This window comes from Cydia fagiglandana, chromosome 1 (genome assembly GCF_963556715.1).
Source record: "Cydia fagiglandana chromosome 1, ilCydFagi1.1, whole genome shotgun sequence".
In the NCBI taxonomy this organism is placed as follows: domain Eukaryota; kingdom Metazoa; phylum Arthropoda; class Insecta; order Lepidoptera; family Tortricidae; genus Cydia; species Cydia fagiglandana.
In genome coordinates, this window is record NC_085932.1 from 22,656,774 (window position 1) to 22,673,652 (window position 16,879).

The following is a 16,879-nucleotide window of genomic DNA, read 5'->3' on the forward strand; positions in this document are numbered from 1 at the left end:
CGAACTGGACCACAGAGTTACCTATAATATAAATTATATTAGTTAAGTAATTAAGTAGTTCTATAATAGTTTTAAGGAAAAAATGTGCACTAATTGACAGATATAAGTGTATCCTGTATACCTACATGGCAAAATGAAATTGAAATTAAATAAGGCATGTTAATTCTTGACGATTATATTAGTCAATCCTATCATTAACCTTTCGCACGTCTAAGCACTGATCAGTGCGAATGAATTTTCAACCTATTGTATAAAACAATTATAATTTAAATTCATGCGCACTGATCAGTGCTTAGACATGCGAAGGGTTAATGTAATACATAATTTCGATGACATAGGTATCTGCAATGAAAAATACAGCGTTTGAGATGCGTATCCACTATGCCAATATAACATATAACATATGAAAACTTGCTAGTATAAATAACTACTGCATCTTTCAGTAAAGTTTTAACCGCAGTTCAGCAAAAGGTCATAACTATATGACTCGAGATCTACCGCCGCACATTCACTCTCGGCCTTTCGTAATCCTCATAATACTATTAGCGGAGTCACTGGAGCAGCTACTTCTAAGTATCTAATCACCAGCTCAGTTACTCGTGCCCATTAACCGGAATCAATTATGCCAAGTAAAAATACTTCAATTATCTTAGAAACGATAGCGGTTTCCCAACCAAAGAAAGAAGCCAACGTCACGTTAACATACGGTCGTATTCTATAAAAGGTTGCGACACTCGTTAATAAGGCCTAATTGGAGATTTCACACGGTTAGATTAACCGGCATAAATAAATGTTTGTTTCTAATACGACGTATTGCCTATTGATCTCTCGTGATTTAAGCCGTTATTGAAATTATCGATTGCATACTGTGTTACCAGTGACAGGTTTGAAACGAGTCTAAGTGACATCACGGGTGACACATTTACTGTGATGTTGCGCGTGGACCGTACCGTTCGCGCAAGGACGTTAAACCTGCTGGAGAAAATCTTGATTATATACTTAAGGGTTAGAAACCAGTCCATAGCAAGGAGAAAATTTATAGCTTAATTAAAAATGTGTGAGAAAATAGGTTTACCGTGGTTAACTTCGGATTTAATAGAGTTGCAGAGGTATAATTTTATTTTGTTACGAAAATTGGCGCAATCTATGTTCTTGTAGTTACATTTAGCTTGTGTTAGTCGTAAAATAGTAATATTTCTATGTTTACAGACTGTTATAAAACATTTAAGAGGTGGTAATTTGCGGCTAAAAATCTGCTATAATCAACGACCTTCTAGCAAGAAGATCTTGGACATGGACAGTTACGTATTTATTTCCGCTGACGTGCACGTGCAGTACCCCATGTATTTACTGTAGGTACCTATAAGTAGAAATATATTTTAATTAAGGGCTTACAGTTAGTAGTTTTAGTACCACCATAATTGAATAAATAGTGTGGCATACATTACACAGCGGTATAATTTAATATTAAATCGGTAATCCGTTATATATGAGATAAAGCAACTCGATATAATGTCCCACGATGCAATGTTACACAACCAGACAGACAGGCTCGCCCTAAGGGACGCTTAAACTATCTATTACTAAAGCATCATAATTATGAATATAAATTTATTTCACAAGCACTTTCATTCGGGAGCATAAATCCAATACAACAATTAAAGCACGCAATAAAATAAAGATTTAACACTCTTACGAAAGAAGATAGTCCAATAATTGATCCGGTGCTATCAGAATCCGATACTTAATTACCTAACACTAGATCCCACAGGTGATTCACATGATGTACGGCGCACACCGATGCATGAAATTCTACCATCAGATAAGACGAATCTCGTATTAGGGTCGCATCCACCTGTGCGGGCCGCTGTACTAATAATTACTGGGAAGCCAGCAGCAATTACGACAAAGGAAATTACATCGCACAATACTCGGGTACATAAATCATCAAAGAAAGTGAAGTGAACCTGCAGTTTAGGTTGACCTGTGTCACTGGAATAATGCCTGTATACGTAAAATATGATGACAGCAACTTGTGTTGGAATCACAAGCTAAATTAGCCTTTATTATGCAACCAGCTCTTTAAAAAAGAATTAACTTATTATCTAGCAATTTAGAGAAAGGCGAAAAGAAGGAATGAAGAATTATTGGAATTGCAATTGCACACAATAAACAATATGAAGATAAGAAATCTGAATGTAAAATAGCGCTGACAGTTTCATGTTCATACAGGATGTGTTTTTGCGAGCGTGGACTCACTCCACGATGAGATTAATAATTATCTTCATCTGATGTGTATCTATTCTATCCAAACAAGTTAATCTGCCTGAAGAAGTTATTTGTGAAATTTCCGTAGTTTTACTTAAATACCAACTAGTGTACAATAAGGTAAATTAGAATGCAATCACAATTTAATTACTGCTAAAGTGGGCGTCAACGTCTCACTAAAACTGGTTTATGATCAAATGAGATACATTCTGTGCGGCCGTTAAATTGTTGTCAGAGTTAATTCCAGTAATTATAAGATTGTAACTAATTCAAGATAGAAAATTCAATTTCTAGATTTACTGTACAATATAATTTAATTGTAGACACAGGAAATGGCTAACTATTACAATCAACACCAAGGGACCGTTTAATTAGTTTTTTATCTGTGTCCACTAGGTGGAATACAAACTGTTACTATGCCTTGACTGATATTTAAAGGATATCAAAATACGCCGAGCTAAATTAACTGAATTCTAAGGCAAATTACACCATTTTTGAAGAAACTGCTCCAGATCTTCAAAATGAGTCCACTCAGCTTGGACTTCGACCTCCACATCCCTTTAAATTTTTCTTACAAGCCATATGTTATTTTTATTGGGGAACCTGTAGAAGTCGGATGGAGCTAAACCGGACTAATACTCGTAGGATGGATGTCAATCATTAAAACCCACAATTGTGAATTTCCGCCAACGATTTTAGTGTCGTTTTAAAACGTGCATTATCCTAGTGAACGGAAGTTTTTTTGACAATAGTTCAAGCCTTTTGTCTTCATACAGCCGCGTAAACGGCATAAGAGTTTGCAATTATATGTCTCGATATAAAATTTGTAATTTAACTTGCCTGTTGACGTAAATAAATGTATTTTCTTTCTTTCTTTCAATTAGAGTCTAAGTTTAAAATGGCATCCCTTTCGATACAGTCAACTACTATTACTCCATTGCATCGTAGAAGACTGAAGTCATGCCTCGATTCTCGATTTCGTATCGGTTGACAAAATCACTTTAGCAAGCATTAGTATTAGTATAAGCAAAGAGAAATAGGTAGTAAATTGGTAACACGAGTGATTTTTTCTTTCACTGAAAGGAACTTCGGGGACCATGTCGTTGATACCTTTAAAAAAATAATTTGGCCAAGTCCGAGATAGCTCGAGGCATTTAGTGTTCCGTACGGCTACCATCAGTTTGGAATTGACATAAACGATATCGTGAACGTAATTTACTTCCTATAGGTATATCTCTTTCGCACTAATATGTCAGTACGAGCGAGATGCATAGAAAGTAAATTACGTTCACGCCCACGGTAGCGTTTATGTCAATGCCAAACTGATGGTAGCCGTACCGCTCGCATCGTTACATTTTACAGGGGTTGTTTGCCTGTTTTTAGGATACCGTATTCAACTACACACACAGAACAATAGTACAAAGTGTCTAAGTGCGAAGGCCGAAGGCCGAGCTTTAGCAAAATGTCATCGCTTTAGCACAGAGCAATAGTACAAGTGTCTAAATATGAAGGCCAAAGGCCGACCTCCGCGTAGCCCGAAGGCCCGAAGCGTCCAGGATGTCAGTGCTTTAACACAGAACAATAGTACAAGTGTCTAAATGCGAAAGCCGAAGGCCGAGCTCCGCGTAGGGCCGAAGGCCCGAAGCGTCCAGGATGTTAGTACTTAAACACAGAACAATAGTATAAGTATCTAAATGGGAAGGCCGAAGGCCGAGCTCCGCGTAGGGCCGAAGGCCCGAAGCGTCCAGGCTGTCAGTTCTGTGTTTAACCACTGACATCTTGCAGGCTTCGGGCCTTCGGCCCTACGCGGAGCTCGGCCTCCGGCCTTCACATTTAGACACTTGTATTAATTACCTGTGTTTAGAACTGACCTCCTGGATGCTTCGGGCTTTCGGCCCAATGCGACTTCAGCCTTTGGATCTTGCGACTTAGACACTTGTACTTAAAAATACTTGGAAAAGTTACGGGAGGCGCGCGTCTGTCGGACGCTTCGGATCTTCGAATTGCTCCTTCGGCCTTTGCATTTAGTTAGATTCTTGTACTATTGCTTTGTGTTTGAATACCGAAGTCGAGCATCTCGCGAATGCTTGATGTATTATAATAATTTAGAGTAAGGCCAAGCGCGCACCACGATTTTTTGTCCTGCGATAATTTTGTCGCAGAAATGCAACGTATGTGTTTATATGTTAGTGCGCGCATATGCGACAAAAAAATCGCTGCGATTTTAAAATTGTGATTTGTCACATTTTTCCGCGATTGTCGCAAAGTGATTGCAGCATGCGGAGTTGTACGGCCCCGCGCGCACTATGATAATAAAATCGCACCCCGGCCGGACCTCAGTCGGCATTTCGCTCTCCAAACCCCAACATCTCGACACCTGCATCTCCAATGGAGTCTCAAAATGAGACGCTAGATGTCGACCATTTAATTATGGAAATAGACGGGGATCACCTTTGTGTTATAAATGCTCAAAGTCATACAGCAATCGCATATTAAAGACACGTTTCATGACAAGCGACTGGTACGAAATCCATGTTGAGAATGAACAAATCGTCGACTTTTTCATCGCAGTGCGCGCAGTGAATTTTCTGCGATATACTTAAACTAATAAACGATATATTACAGCGCGATTCTAAAATCGTGTGGCAAAAATTAATATCGTGGTGCGCGCTTGGCCTATAATACCTTAAATGTATACTCCTTCAATTTTAATTTAGAACTCATTATTATTTTTTATTTGATTTTGTTTCTAGTTCTATGCCATATATGTATATAGACTTTAATATTATTTAGAACTGCTAAAAAACAAGCTCGGCTTACTTTAAATATTTCGTCAATTTTACCTTTGTTTCTAAAAACTGTGATATTTAACTGTCATATACTATTAATGCCTTCCAAAATTATTTTCTCGTAACAGGACTGAGGGGCTACCGCGAAAACCGAAATTCGTAATTTGCGGGGATCTTTCTCTTTTACTCCAATGAAGGCGTAATTAGAGTGACATAGAAAAATGCTATAAATTTGCGAACTTCTATTTTCGCGGTTATAGCACTGAATCTTGTTGCTCACCGATCCGTTCAAAAATATACATAAGTACTGAATATAATTAATAGATATTATAATTATACAATTAATACAGAAATGTAATGTAAAATAAAATTATAAATTTTATTTATGTTGTTTTGCACTAACACTAAATTTAAGTATGTACCAAACCTGTTACTAACATAATATGGGACTAGTCCTGAAATAAATATTATTCATTCATTCATTCATTCAATGGTACTTAATGAAAAGGAATATTGTGTATATTGTTTCGACGAATCAGATACTCTCAATAAAATCTATACATGAGGCCAAAGCTGTTCATAAATATTAAATGACTTTATTATCTCTATACGCCTTACTAACTCTATGTGTCCTATTGTGGAAAAAAAAAACACAACGACAGTTAAGAACGGAATTCTTAATTTGAATTTTTCAGATTTTTGAGATGCTAGTCCATTGGTTGGAAAGCCCGTTCGAAATTGAAACTTAATTGCAATATAATAAGGTCGTATTTTGTAGATCTCTCTCATACTTATAGTAAGCTATTGAGATAAAATTAAATATCCCACAAAAATAACCAAGCAGAATTAAACTTTGTGTCAAAGACATAAGTCATAAATTTCAATGCCAAAGTTTTAACTAAGGATGTTTCTCGCCTAATATGAATTGACCAGTGTAAGCATCAGTTAGCTAGCCCTAAGCAACCAAAGGTCAAGCTGCAGTTGAAAAACTAATAAAGATAAAGTTAAGCTGATAATTTTCCCGCCGTCTCCATGCTTCTTTAAGTTGGGTATTGACTGGTCAGCTGCCTGTTAGCTATAGTTTTCGCGAAAATCGCCAGGACAGAGGTGAAAATTTTTGTATGAAAACTTGCAACTTTAAATGCATTTTTTGACGAAACTATTGCAGTCTAAAATGAAGTCAAAATCAGTCCATCGACTCAATTTTTTGCAAGCTTTCTAATGGTACCCCACACGATTCTTACAAATGAAAAAAGTTTCAGCCTACCCCTCTCAACCCCCTAAATTTCCCCCTTTAATAAGAAATAAGCAGTTTTGACTTATTTACAATATGAGTGGTGGTAATTGCTATAACTGTTCCAAATTTTAGGTATCTATGTCAAACGGTCTCTGAGAAAAACGTATTTAACTGATTTGCAAGACCGAAGTGATCCCATAAGTGTTCCGTAAACAAAGTTTTGTACGGAACACTAATAACCAATTCTCTCACAGCAATAGCAATATTTCATAAGAAAAGCCTATGATGTCAGGTTTCTCCGCTTCACCGCTTCAACTAGTATAAAGCCATATTAATAAACAGACAGTCCGCTCAGATGTAAGCATATAAAAACCGGGCAAGTGCGAGTCGGACTCGCGCACGAAGGGTTCCGTACCTTCTGGGCAAGCTCGCTCCATCGTAGGCCACGTCTACGCCTCGGCTAGTCTGTGGCCATGAGTAAGCCCATTCATAATAAAAAAAATAATAATAATAATAATGCAAAAAAAAAAAACAAAAAAAAGCAAAAAGAAAACGGTCACCCATCCAAGTACTGACCCCTCCCGACGTTGCTTAACTTAGGTCAAAAATCACGTTTGTTGTATGGGAGCCCCATTTAAATCTTTATTTTATTCTGTTTTTAGTATTTGTTGTTATAGCGGCAACAGAAATACATCATCTGTGAAAATTTCAACTGTCTAGCTATCACGGTTCGTGAGATACAGCCTGGTGACAGACGGACGGACGGACGGACGGACGGACAGCGAAGTCTTAGTAATAGGGTCCCGTTTTACCCTTCGGGTACGGAACCCTAAAAACGAAGTGGATAACATTTTCTCGGAACGTAATACGGCTAACAAATTTGCAAGCACTGCAACGATTTTGCATAGGTATACAAATGCGCTAACGCACCGGAAAAAGGGCGCGTCGCTTGAACTCGAACATGGTTCACACCGACCACTCTTCCTCGAGCTACATGCAATAATAATACTGAATGTGCAAATAATACAAAAGATGACGCTGACATATACAAGTTCAGAGTCTGTAATAGTACAACGTACAGAGCGTAACGAACTAACGACCGCGCCAGACGTAGTAAATTTACGAGTACTTAGTAGAAAAATAGAAAAACCCTCATTCGATTCCCAATGCAAAATTTCAAGATTTTCAATTGACTAATAGACAAAATAGTTAGAAGTCGAGGTTGTAGAAAAGAAAATACATAGTTGGCCGAAATATACGAGGCTACAAATGGAGTATACACTTATTTTTGGTCTTGAAAACGTGCAAAGGTAAGAATATGGAAAAGGATGTTTAAAAGGCAATCGTTTTATTCACCTAAAATCGATATAGTAGGTACATTATGTGAAAGACTAAAGAGTATCTATTGGTTATATTGCTAAGTGGATAGCAGGTACTCATCGATTATGAAATCGATAACATGATTTATGTCATGTCAAGACGGTGTTAACATGCGCTTGCTTATCTCTTACCAGTCTCTTAAATCTTGTTTTAAGAGCGCGTAGGTAGTCGAAAAGTAAATCATATTCTAGTAGGTATGTATAATATGTTCGAACAGAACTCAAGTACCGTTATAGTTAAATGTCAAAGCTAGCTAGTGTGGTAGGTTAGGACCCTGGAAATGACGCCAGTTCGCGTGCCGCGCATTCGCATCGCTGGTTCCAGTCGGGGCGGACGTGTGACTCACAGGATGTCCACTCTAAGTGCAACAATCCTGGACCATTTCACAACGCTTAGGTACTGGTCACTACACACATTGCCAGTGTAAATATGACCTCTGATTACGCATAGTCGTTGAGAATTCCGGGGTCAAGTTATACTCGTATTAAGGGTGAGCTTACAATCATTGAGACAATATAATAATGTTTTGTGAAGATCGGACTATCTTCACATGGACCAAAAGGTAATCATTGTTTAAAATGAAATAGAATGAATTAATGAATGAATGTTTGTGAATTAAAGGTAAAAACAATGAAATTATACCGCGGTAGACCCGTTTGTGTAATTAAATATGAATCATTGTTTAGCAAATGTAATAAGCTTGTACGCTGCAAAACAAATGCATTGAAAACGGGTATTTATTATGAATGTGTGAATATGATTTTAAACAATAACATAGAATTTATTTGGATTGGATTGGATCTATAGATTACTACTATCACATGTTTTTTACTACTCTTACATGTTTTTTACTACTATTACATGAAAAAGAAAATGAAAAACATTCATGTTGAAATAAAAGAATTTTAAGATTAAGTATATCGCGTTTTAAGAATTTAAAATACAGTAGACAATAACTATATATTAGGTTTTTGTAATCGGTAGTTCAACCTCTGAATCCCATATGTAATCCGTGATCAATATTCGTCAATTAAGGTAAAGTTACTCGCATGACAACGTCTTTGTTACTTGAGCCTTATATGTACAAATCATGCGGAGTAATTAATGATCATTGTAAGTAGAGTGAGCATCAAAAAAATTGACGGAGTGGCCGAAGTTATTGCAAGATATCTTTAAGTACAAGTCGAAGCAATTAAAACAAAACGGTTCAATTCAGGTCACAAAATGAATTAAGTAAATAACCATAACAATTAAACGTGCATAAAATCTTGAGGGAAACGCCGTCGCGTCGCATCCTGCATTGCGCAAAGCCTTAATAAAGCAATTAGTATGGAGATCTTCCGTCTTGCTCGGCCGGTGCCTTCCATCTTGCTCCGACTATTACGACTATTACGCCTCGGTTAAGTAATTGGAAACCATTCTCTGATTTTTCAGTCTGACTGCAATCAGTGGCGTTAATATTGTTTACACAAAATTAACCGTCCAGAAATGCGGACCTGCAAGCCTATTATGGATCGCTTTATCCACATTTATCCACGTAATAAAACAACTGTCACTTTTTAACTCTGCGGGATAGAAAGAGACGGACACCGTTTTATCACGCTGTCACGTAGACAAATACGACCATCATATCCGTACTGGACGGCAGGGTCATAGGCCAATACACACCACCCCACTCACACACATAGCACACGTGACATAATAAATATTTCCTTAAGGCAACAGGCGGAACATATTATAATACGAATTGCACGGCTCCTCTTTTTGTGACTAAATAAACACGTAGGAAGATTGGTTATGTAGCATAATTTCTAAAATCAAATATCCTACACTGAGAGAAAAATCATCACCAGGAATTAAAAAACAGTTCTGTACTGGGGGAAAAAATGAAGTTTTAGTAATAATTATGGACGTTTCACTATTTCTGTAAAGTTTATTTATTTCTACAAACAGCTCAGTAATCCCAAATATAATTTCAACAAACAGATAAGATAATAGAAATTGCAAGAACTAATAGAAATTGCAAAAGTCAATTTGTTCCTATTAGTTAACTCTCCTTGTCCCCGGATTAAGTTTATTTTTGTAATTCTAAGTGTATTTTTGTTGTACTTTTCTCTCAGTGTATGTACGAAATTCCTAAAGATGCATTTCCTACGGTTAATCAACCTACTTATTTTTAAATGCACGAAAATACTAACGACATTTTTTCCTACGTTCAGTTGACCAAGTTTAAAATGTAATAAATTACGAAATTTCTAACGATATTTGTCCTACGTTTAGCTGACCTTAGCTTAAAGAGTTCTTTTAAAAAACATTTATTTTACAACCTTTTGTGGTATACCCTAAAAATGGCTTAGGTTCGGTTCCCACCCATCCCATATCATTACTATTATCATCGCTAACCACTCAAGATCCGAGCACGAAAGCATCGAGTAATCGACAAGTCATCGACGAGTCCTATAATTACGATCGATGCGCGGGAGGGCGTACCAGGATACAGGCGCTCCCCGGGAATGAACCCATAAAGGAATATTACTAAAGGCATATTACCCGGACTATTATGAGGACAAACGCTCTGACACGTATACATTTAATAGCAAGGGAATGTACGGCTAGAATGATGGATGGCAGGCCGCTGTAAATAAATTGATGATCAACGTTATGGAATAAATGAAAGGAATTAATTTAATTCAATATACCTACTAGTGTATGCTTGATCAAGTAACTCTTCTGTTTGTTTACCTAGTAACCACATGGGTACCTTTGTTTTGTACCAACAATTAAACAAACATGTGATTACTTATTACTACTGAATGAAAAAATCAAATTAATAAAATAGATTACCTAAATAAAAAGAAGTGTGTAACTAAGCAAGTAAAATTCTCACAAAAAAAAAGAAATAAAACTAAATCGTGAAATATACATTATTCAACATTTTTCATTTTACTCGTCGGTCATAGAAAACAGCCCAAGAATGGCCTTAAAGCCATGAAATGCTCAGTTTTTACCACTCATGGCATTATTGTGCTAAGTTAAGTATCTAATTACAAAAAGCCGGTTTTAGTGTGGTTTTTATTTGAATTTATGATTTCCGGACGCCACTCGTTCAGTAGTTTCATAAAATATCTCACAGCGTTAGTTTATTCTTACTATACCTACTTAATTTTAGCAGAAATATGGCACGTTTATTCCTAATAGCAGTGATGTTATCAAATTTGATTTGAATTTTAGATCGTGGCTGTTACGACGCTGGCAAAATTAAAGCGAGTACCAGTTTCCATGAGCAATTTGAGCATGGCCGTGGCCTATCCTATAAGGTTTTTATTTTTAATTAACTACTGATTAGGCATTATTTAGGTAAGTTTAAAGATTACAAAATACTTGTCGTAAATGTTCTCGTAAGAGGGAATCTTCATACCGGAAAAATCGGTATAAAAAACTGTTGTCATTTCTCAACTTTGTCTAAAAACCTTTTTCAAACAAAATATTCGTCTTCAAGTGTTTCTCTTACTCCAAATAAATTTACGCATGCATAATCTTAATCTAATATGAAATCACAAATCAAATCAAAACGCAAACATCGTATTTCTGCCAATAATGGAAAGACTGTAACTGGACACAATGGGTAATATTTTAACAAATGAAAACAAAAATCCTCATACGGCAACGCAGTAAACTTTCATTTACATCTTACTCATACGCATTACGCAGGTTTCCACGATATCACTTGCGCCCATAAATATCTTGAACCATTATTATAATATTTTTTTTTTAAAACGCGTCGTAATATTTTTTAAAGCGCAAGAACCAGAACGAACTAAATTTTAACAACGATGTTTCCAGCTTCCTTTTAAATTAATTACAACTCATTATCATTACTAAACTTAGTCTTCAATATTTATTTTATCATTTTGCGCACCGTAACATTAAAACAATATCTGTGTAAGATGATGAATGAAATTAAAAGGGGTTATGTGACTAAACAGTTGGAATTATCGTGCATAAAAATTTAAAAAATTAAATCAAAGAAATGAAATGAAATCAATTAAAGAATGGTAAAAAAAAAAGAATGTCTCTTGTAGAAGTCTTCTCCACATACTCGTATAGGTATATTTATAAACTTAAGTACTTACTTATGTATATCTAACATATACAGGGCGTCCCACAGCTATGCCACATGGAGGGTAAGTACCCTGAATATTGTAGATAGAACATTTTGCTGAAAGAAGACATTATTTTAATTTAAAAAACAATTTAAACTGCATTCATAGATTTTTAAATAATTACATGGTTGAACCGGGAATCGAACCCGCTACACGGAAAAAAAAACATCCTGTAGCTTTTTCATACCGATCGAAAGGCTTCGTCATAAGGATTATTTTTTGCTAAATAACATAGTGTCGGTAATAAAAAGAAACCCATGAATTTTAACATTTTTAATTCAAATCAACCAATTTGATTTATCAAATGCTCAAAATGAATGTCATTCTGTTGAATACAAAGCCGCTCTCTTTTGATTATTTCGCTAAATTTCACATCAAATGTTAAAATTCATGGTCTTCCTTTAGTTTCTGACACTATGTTATTTAGCAAAAAATTATCCTTATGATGAAGCCTTTCGATCGGGATGAAAAAGCTACAGGGTATTTTTTTTTTCTCGTGTAGCGGGTTCGATTCCCGGTTCAACCATGTAATTATTTAAAAATCATGAATGCAGTTTAAATTGTTTTTAAAATTAAAATAATGTCTTCTTTCAGTAAAATGTTCCATCTACAATATTCAGGGTACTTTCCCTCCATGTGGCATAGCTGTGGGACGCCCTTGTATATGATACATATAAATAAACGACCTCGATTATATTTCCCGTAATTTCAGTAGATTAATATTGTAACCGGTAAAGCTTTCCGATAGCGCGATACGAATATCAAGGGCAGCCGATAATGTTTGATGATTCGGAGCCAAATCAAACTCAATCGTGACCGGAGCTCTAAGCGAGGAAACAACGTAACGTAATAGACGCCGGCGCCGGCGGCCGGCGCTGATCGCGGTCGGAAGTCCTAGCATGCCAGCGCTGATCACGATAATACTAGCAAATTCTCTTCGACAACACTGGTCGGAAGGAATCAGAAGCTCTAAACTCAACGAAATACTGAGCATGCTAGCGGGCTTACTTGTGCAGAGGGCTAAGGCTAAGCGCAAAGATAAAATCGCAGCAACAAAGTCGTAATGTAATGACGTTTCGGAGATGAGATCGGTTATTTAACGATGTTACGTGAACAATGTGTCTAATAATTACCTTCTAAGTATAGTAAGAATGTTAATGCACAATATATGTAATAAACGTATAGAAGAGAAATATAGTGTCAGTAAACATAAATATGAATGAAAATATCAATAGAAAGTCCAAATATATCAATGGATCTACAAGCAACGCGCACGACTCTCAATATTTCGCGGTGGTCGTGACGCGGGGGTCAAGGAGCGAGGTGGAATGGCTGCCGATGTGACTATTTAAGCCTAGAAATTCAATCTATGCCTAGGTCAAACTCTCTAGGGCACTGTCTTAACAACAAGACAAACCGTTTACAGTCTGTTTATTCCGAACAAAAGACTGTTTTGCCCCTTCTAAACTGGAAAGTGAAAATTCTCTTCAGAAACAGATTTTCCATAAATTATGCATTATGACGATGGGTGGTATTATGCTAATGTTTCATATTGATTGTCTTAGCGCACCAAACGAAGTTAATTTATTATCGGTCATTCGTCAAGATTGCAAAGTGAACGGAGATCTTCGAGTTCCAGTTTATTCGCATACAATGCCGGTCCCACTTGTCGGAATAATTTGCAATTAATAAACGGTTTGACCTACTCGTGAATTTGTCGATTCATTCTTACATCGGTATTAATTAATCTCAAATTTAGTTTATGTTTTACGATCTCCGGTGTCTGGTGATGTGATGGGTGTCACTTTCTTCTCTAGATTCAATGTCACTGTCAAAATAACACCTTTATTTTATTTTTTTCTTTGGCGCGGCGGAGGTATTGTAGAATTATGTCTTACAACCCGACCGGTATAAACATTTCATTGATAGCTATCGATCTCTGTGCGAGTGTCTGGTGTCGTAAAACGAGTTTTGTTAATGAAGGTCTTCTTCGCTGCCTTTGAATTAACGTTTAATATTAAAAGATGACCAATGACCTTGCGGTTGGTCCTGCCACGATTTCCTCATTGTACAGCCAAATTCATAATTATGAAAATGGCTGACGTCTACGTGTACCTAGTTGTTTTGGTTCTGCATCAGTGGACTAGAGTGGTCATTGGCATGACTTACCATAAATCAATCCGTAGTAAGGGGGGAAAGCACGGTGTATCAATACTCCAGCATTCACGTGAATTGGATCACAAAACAGCTTTTTGTCTCGCGTTCAGTGAAACGTATCCCAAGTCTCGAGCTCACAATTAACACTTTCCACAAAACACATGCTCCAATTCCACCACACCGAGCTGATATGCACTGACTCCACAACACTTAAGGTTTGCACAGTCTTCACAGTTCCCGGCTGCAAGGACGAAAATACGCCCGTCCGAATTCGCGAAACGAATTCACGCGTACTTCGATATTTAAAAAGGTTAGTCCAACTGACTTTACCCGACCAAATCGTTCAAAATTCGTATCGAAAAGTCAGTTTACATTTTGACAAGCGTCGAGCGCGAGTCCAACACGAGAGCGCGGCGCGAGGAGCGCTAACAAACTAAAGGCCGTCCGTATCCGTACGCCACACGCGGCAGACGTCGACTTTTACCCAGCCATGTTAAACCGCTATCGGTATCGCACTAACATTATAATGCTCAGTTACTTTTAAATTGGAAGCCATGTGAAGTTGCAGACAATGTTGGGCATACACGGAAATTTGTATTTATTTAACAGCCTAGGTGTCTGCGAAGGGGACATACATACGTAAAAATTTGGGGCGGTTGGGGTTTCAAATTCCAGCACGCTACCTTCTAGGTACAGACTGACTGCGAAATTGCATGAAGAAATTATGAATGAATTCATTGATAAAGTCGATGGCCACGCACTTTTGCGGCTTATAGTAAAGCTGATGTAGACTCTGCACGATAATGAATTTCTGATTTACGTCTTACTATCTTTGATAATATTTACAAGCCATCTCAAAATGTTTTTTACGATTATTTAGTGAATACTTAAGGAGCCCACAGATCAGCCTGTCAGTTGTTCGGAACTGTCACCTTTTGCGACTAACTGACAGGCTAATATCGTCGTAATAGCGAACTGGTAATCAGTGGGCCCCTTTAGATTCTGCGTAAACATACTTATAAAAATATGAATAAATGTATATAAAAATACTTCCTATAAATGACTTACCTACCTAATCTACTAAACTGAAATCTAATCAACGAGTATGTAATCTCGTCTATTAACATTTCAACTCAAAGTGACTACCCGAGGCCCTGTATTCGTGATACTATTTTTATTCAAAACCCTAAGGCAAAAAATACAAGCTACCAGTAGATATTCAAAAATAAAACTACTTTTTACTATCTGCAATATACCATTAATGTTCACGGCCATGATAAAATTAAAACAAGAGTGACCATCCCATATAGAAGTCTCGACTAATAAATAGACTATCCATTAACATAAAATATTATATGCAGGAAAGTCACTATAGTAAACCAGTTATGTTGCTTTATATTACATTAAATTTGCATATTGTTAAGTATAAACATTGAAAAGCTAAGGCGTGTTTCAGTTGAGAAGCAAAGTAGTATCAATTTAACAGTAACTTTAACGAGCATTGGACATTAACATTAAAGTGATTTTAACCTCTACCCGCCCAGAGGTATATAATAAGGTTTTTCAATTTATTAAAATTTGAAACTTCATTTTAACAAATATAAATTGCATTTGTTCTGGCTAGTTTTAATTTGTGGGCAGCTAGAGGATATGTAACTATGTATAATTATACATATTTAGATAAATGTTGCCAATTTCTATTGTTATATAATTTATGTTTAAGCTACAATAAATTACTATAGGATAAAGGATCAGAAAAAACTATTATTTAACTAGATATGGATCTTAAAGCTTATATAATAAATAAGCTTACAATATTGCAGATAATAAATAGACATTAACAAGCAGACAGTATCCCTATATCCCTACCTAGAGCTGGTCATTAAAACAAGCGCAATTAAACAGACAAGGACAATCGCTTAGTATTCACTTCAATTCACAAGAGCTCATTTCGCAAGATTTAGTTAACAATCTATGTATTAAGTCCGCGTGCACTGGACTTAATATTTAGCTTCAAGACTCAACTATCAGACTAATTACTGTTATAGAAATCAGAGCCCTATATACTTGTATGTATAGGCTGTTATAGGATCTGGGTGGAACTGGACGTATCAGCCTAAAGACGTCTTACTAGGTTAGCCAATATACCCAACCAAAGAAGCATTTAAAATTGACGCATTTGAAAATATAGTGTGATTTTTTAGTTCATACTACAGTTGTCAACTTATCAGGATGCCTATGATGGGCGTAATCTCCTCGTTGATTTGACTACCAGGTTGTCCATGGGAATTGTTTAAGGCGTGTAAACCTAACTTGTTTCGAAAGCAATTTACCATACGAAGTTATGGCATTAAACGAACTAAATCTAAATGCTCCCCACAGGCTAATGTCGGCAATAATGAGTGGGCTGGTGCTGCAGGAAAGAAGACTCGTTCTGTGAACCCGCTAGTGAGACTAGTTCATTTACTTGCACTGAGTTATGGTAACAGCTCACTTTCAGTTTTCTGCACATTCTTTTAGTGGCCTCCTTTTGATATACGGATTATTACTTTTGATATTTTGGCGATGAGGACTCATTTTACCAAACTTAAGAGTCTTATTAATAGTCAGAAGAAAGTCACACAGATATAAATGTAATAATTGTAATTATTTTGAAGTAGACACCTAACTATAGGTATACTGCCAGGATAATTGACTCTGCTGATAATTAATAACAATCACTGTAACTCCAAAAAAATCTTTTTATTCATTTCATTTCACGTATAACCGCTATATATCGTTGTAAGAAAACACAACACCAATAGTTTATCAGATAAAAGCGTTTGCCGGTAGTGTTTGAAGCTACAATTGCATGACTGAACTTACTAATTGGCCCATAAAATCCA

At 36.4% G+C, this 16,879-nt stretch overlaps 1 protein-coding gene across 1 annotated transcript in view; it reads right to left on the minus strand.

Moving 5' to 3' along the window:
• Positions 1-14,404, minus strand: part of LOC134667581 (uncharacterized) — a 78,864-nt gene extending 64,460 nt beyond the window's left edge. The window contains exon 1 of the mRNA XM_063525017.1: positions 14,007-14,404. The gene's annotated coding sequence lies outside the window, so the exon portion shown is untranslated. The remainder of the gene's footprint in view (positions 1-14,006) is intronic.
• Positions 14,405-16,879: the final 2,475 nt, after the last annotated feature.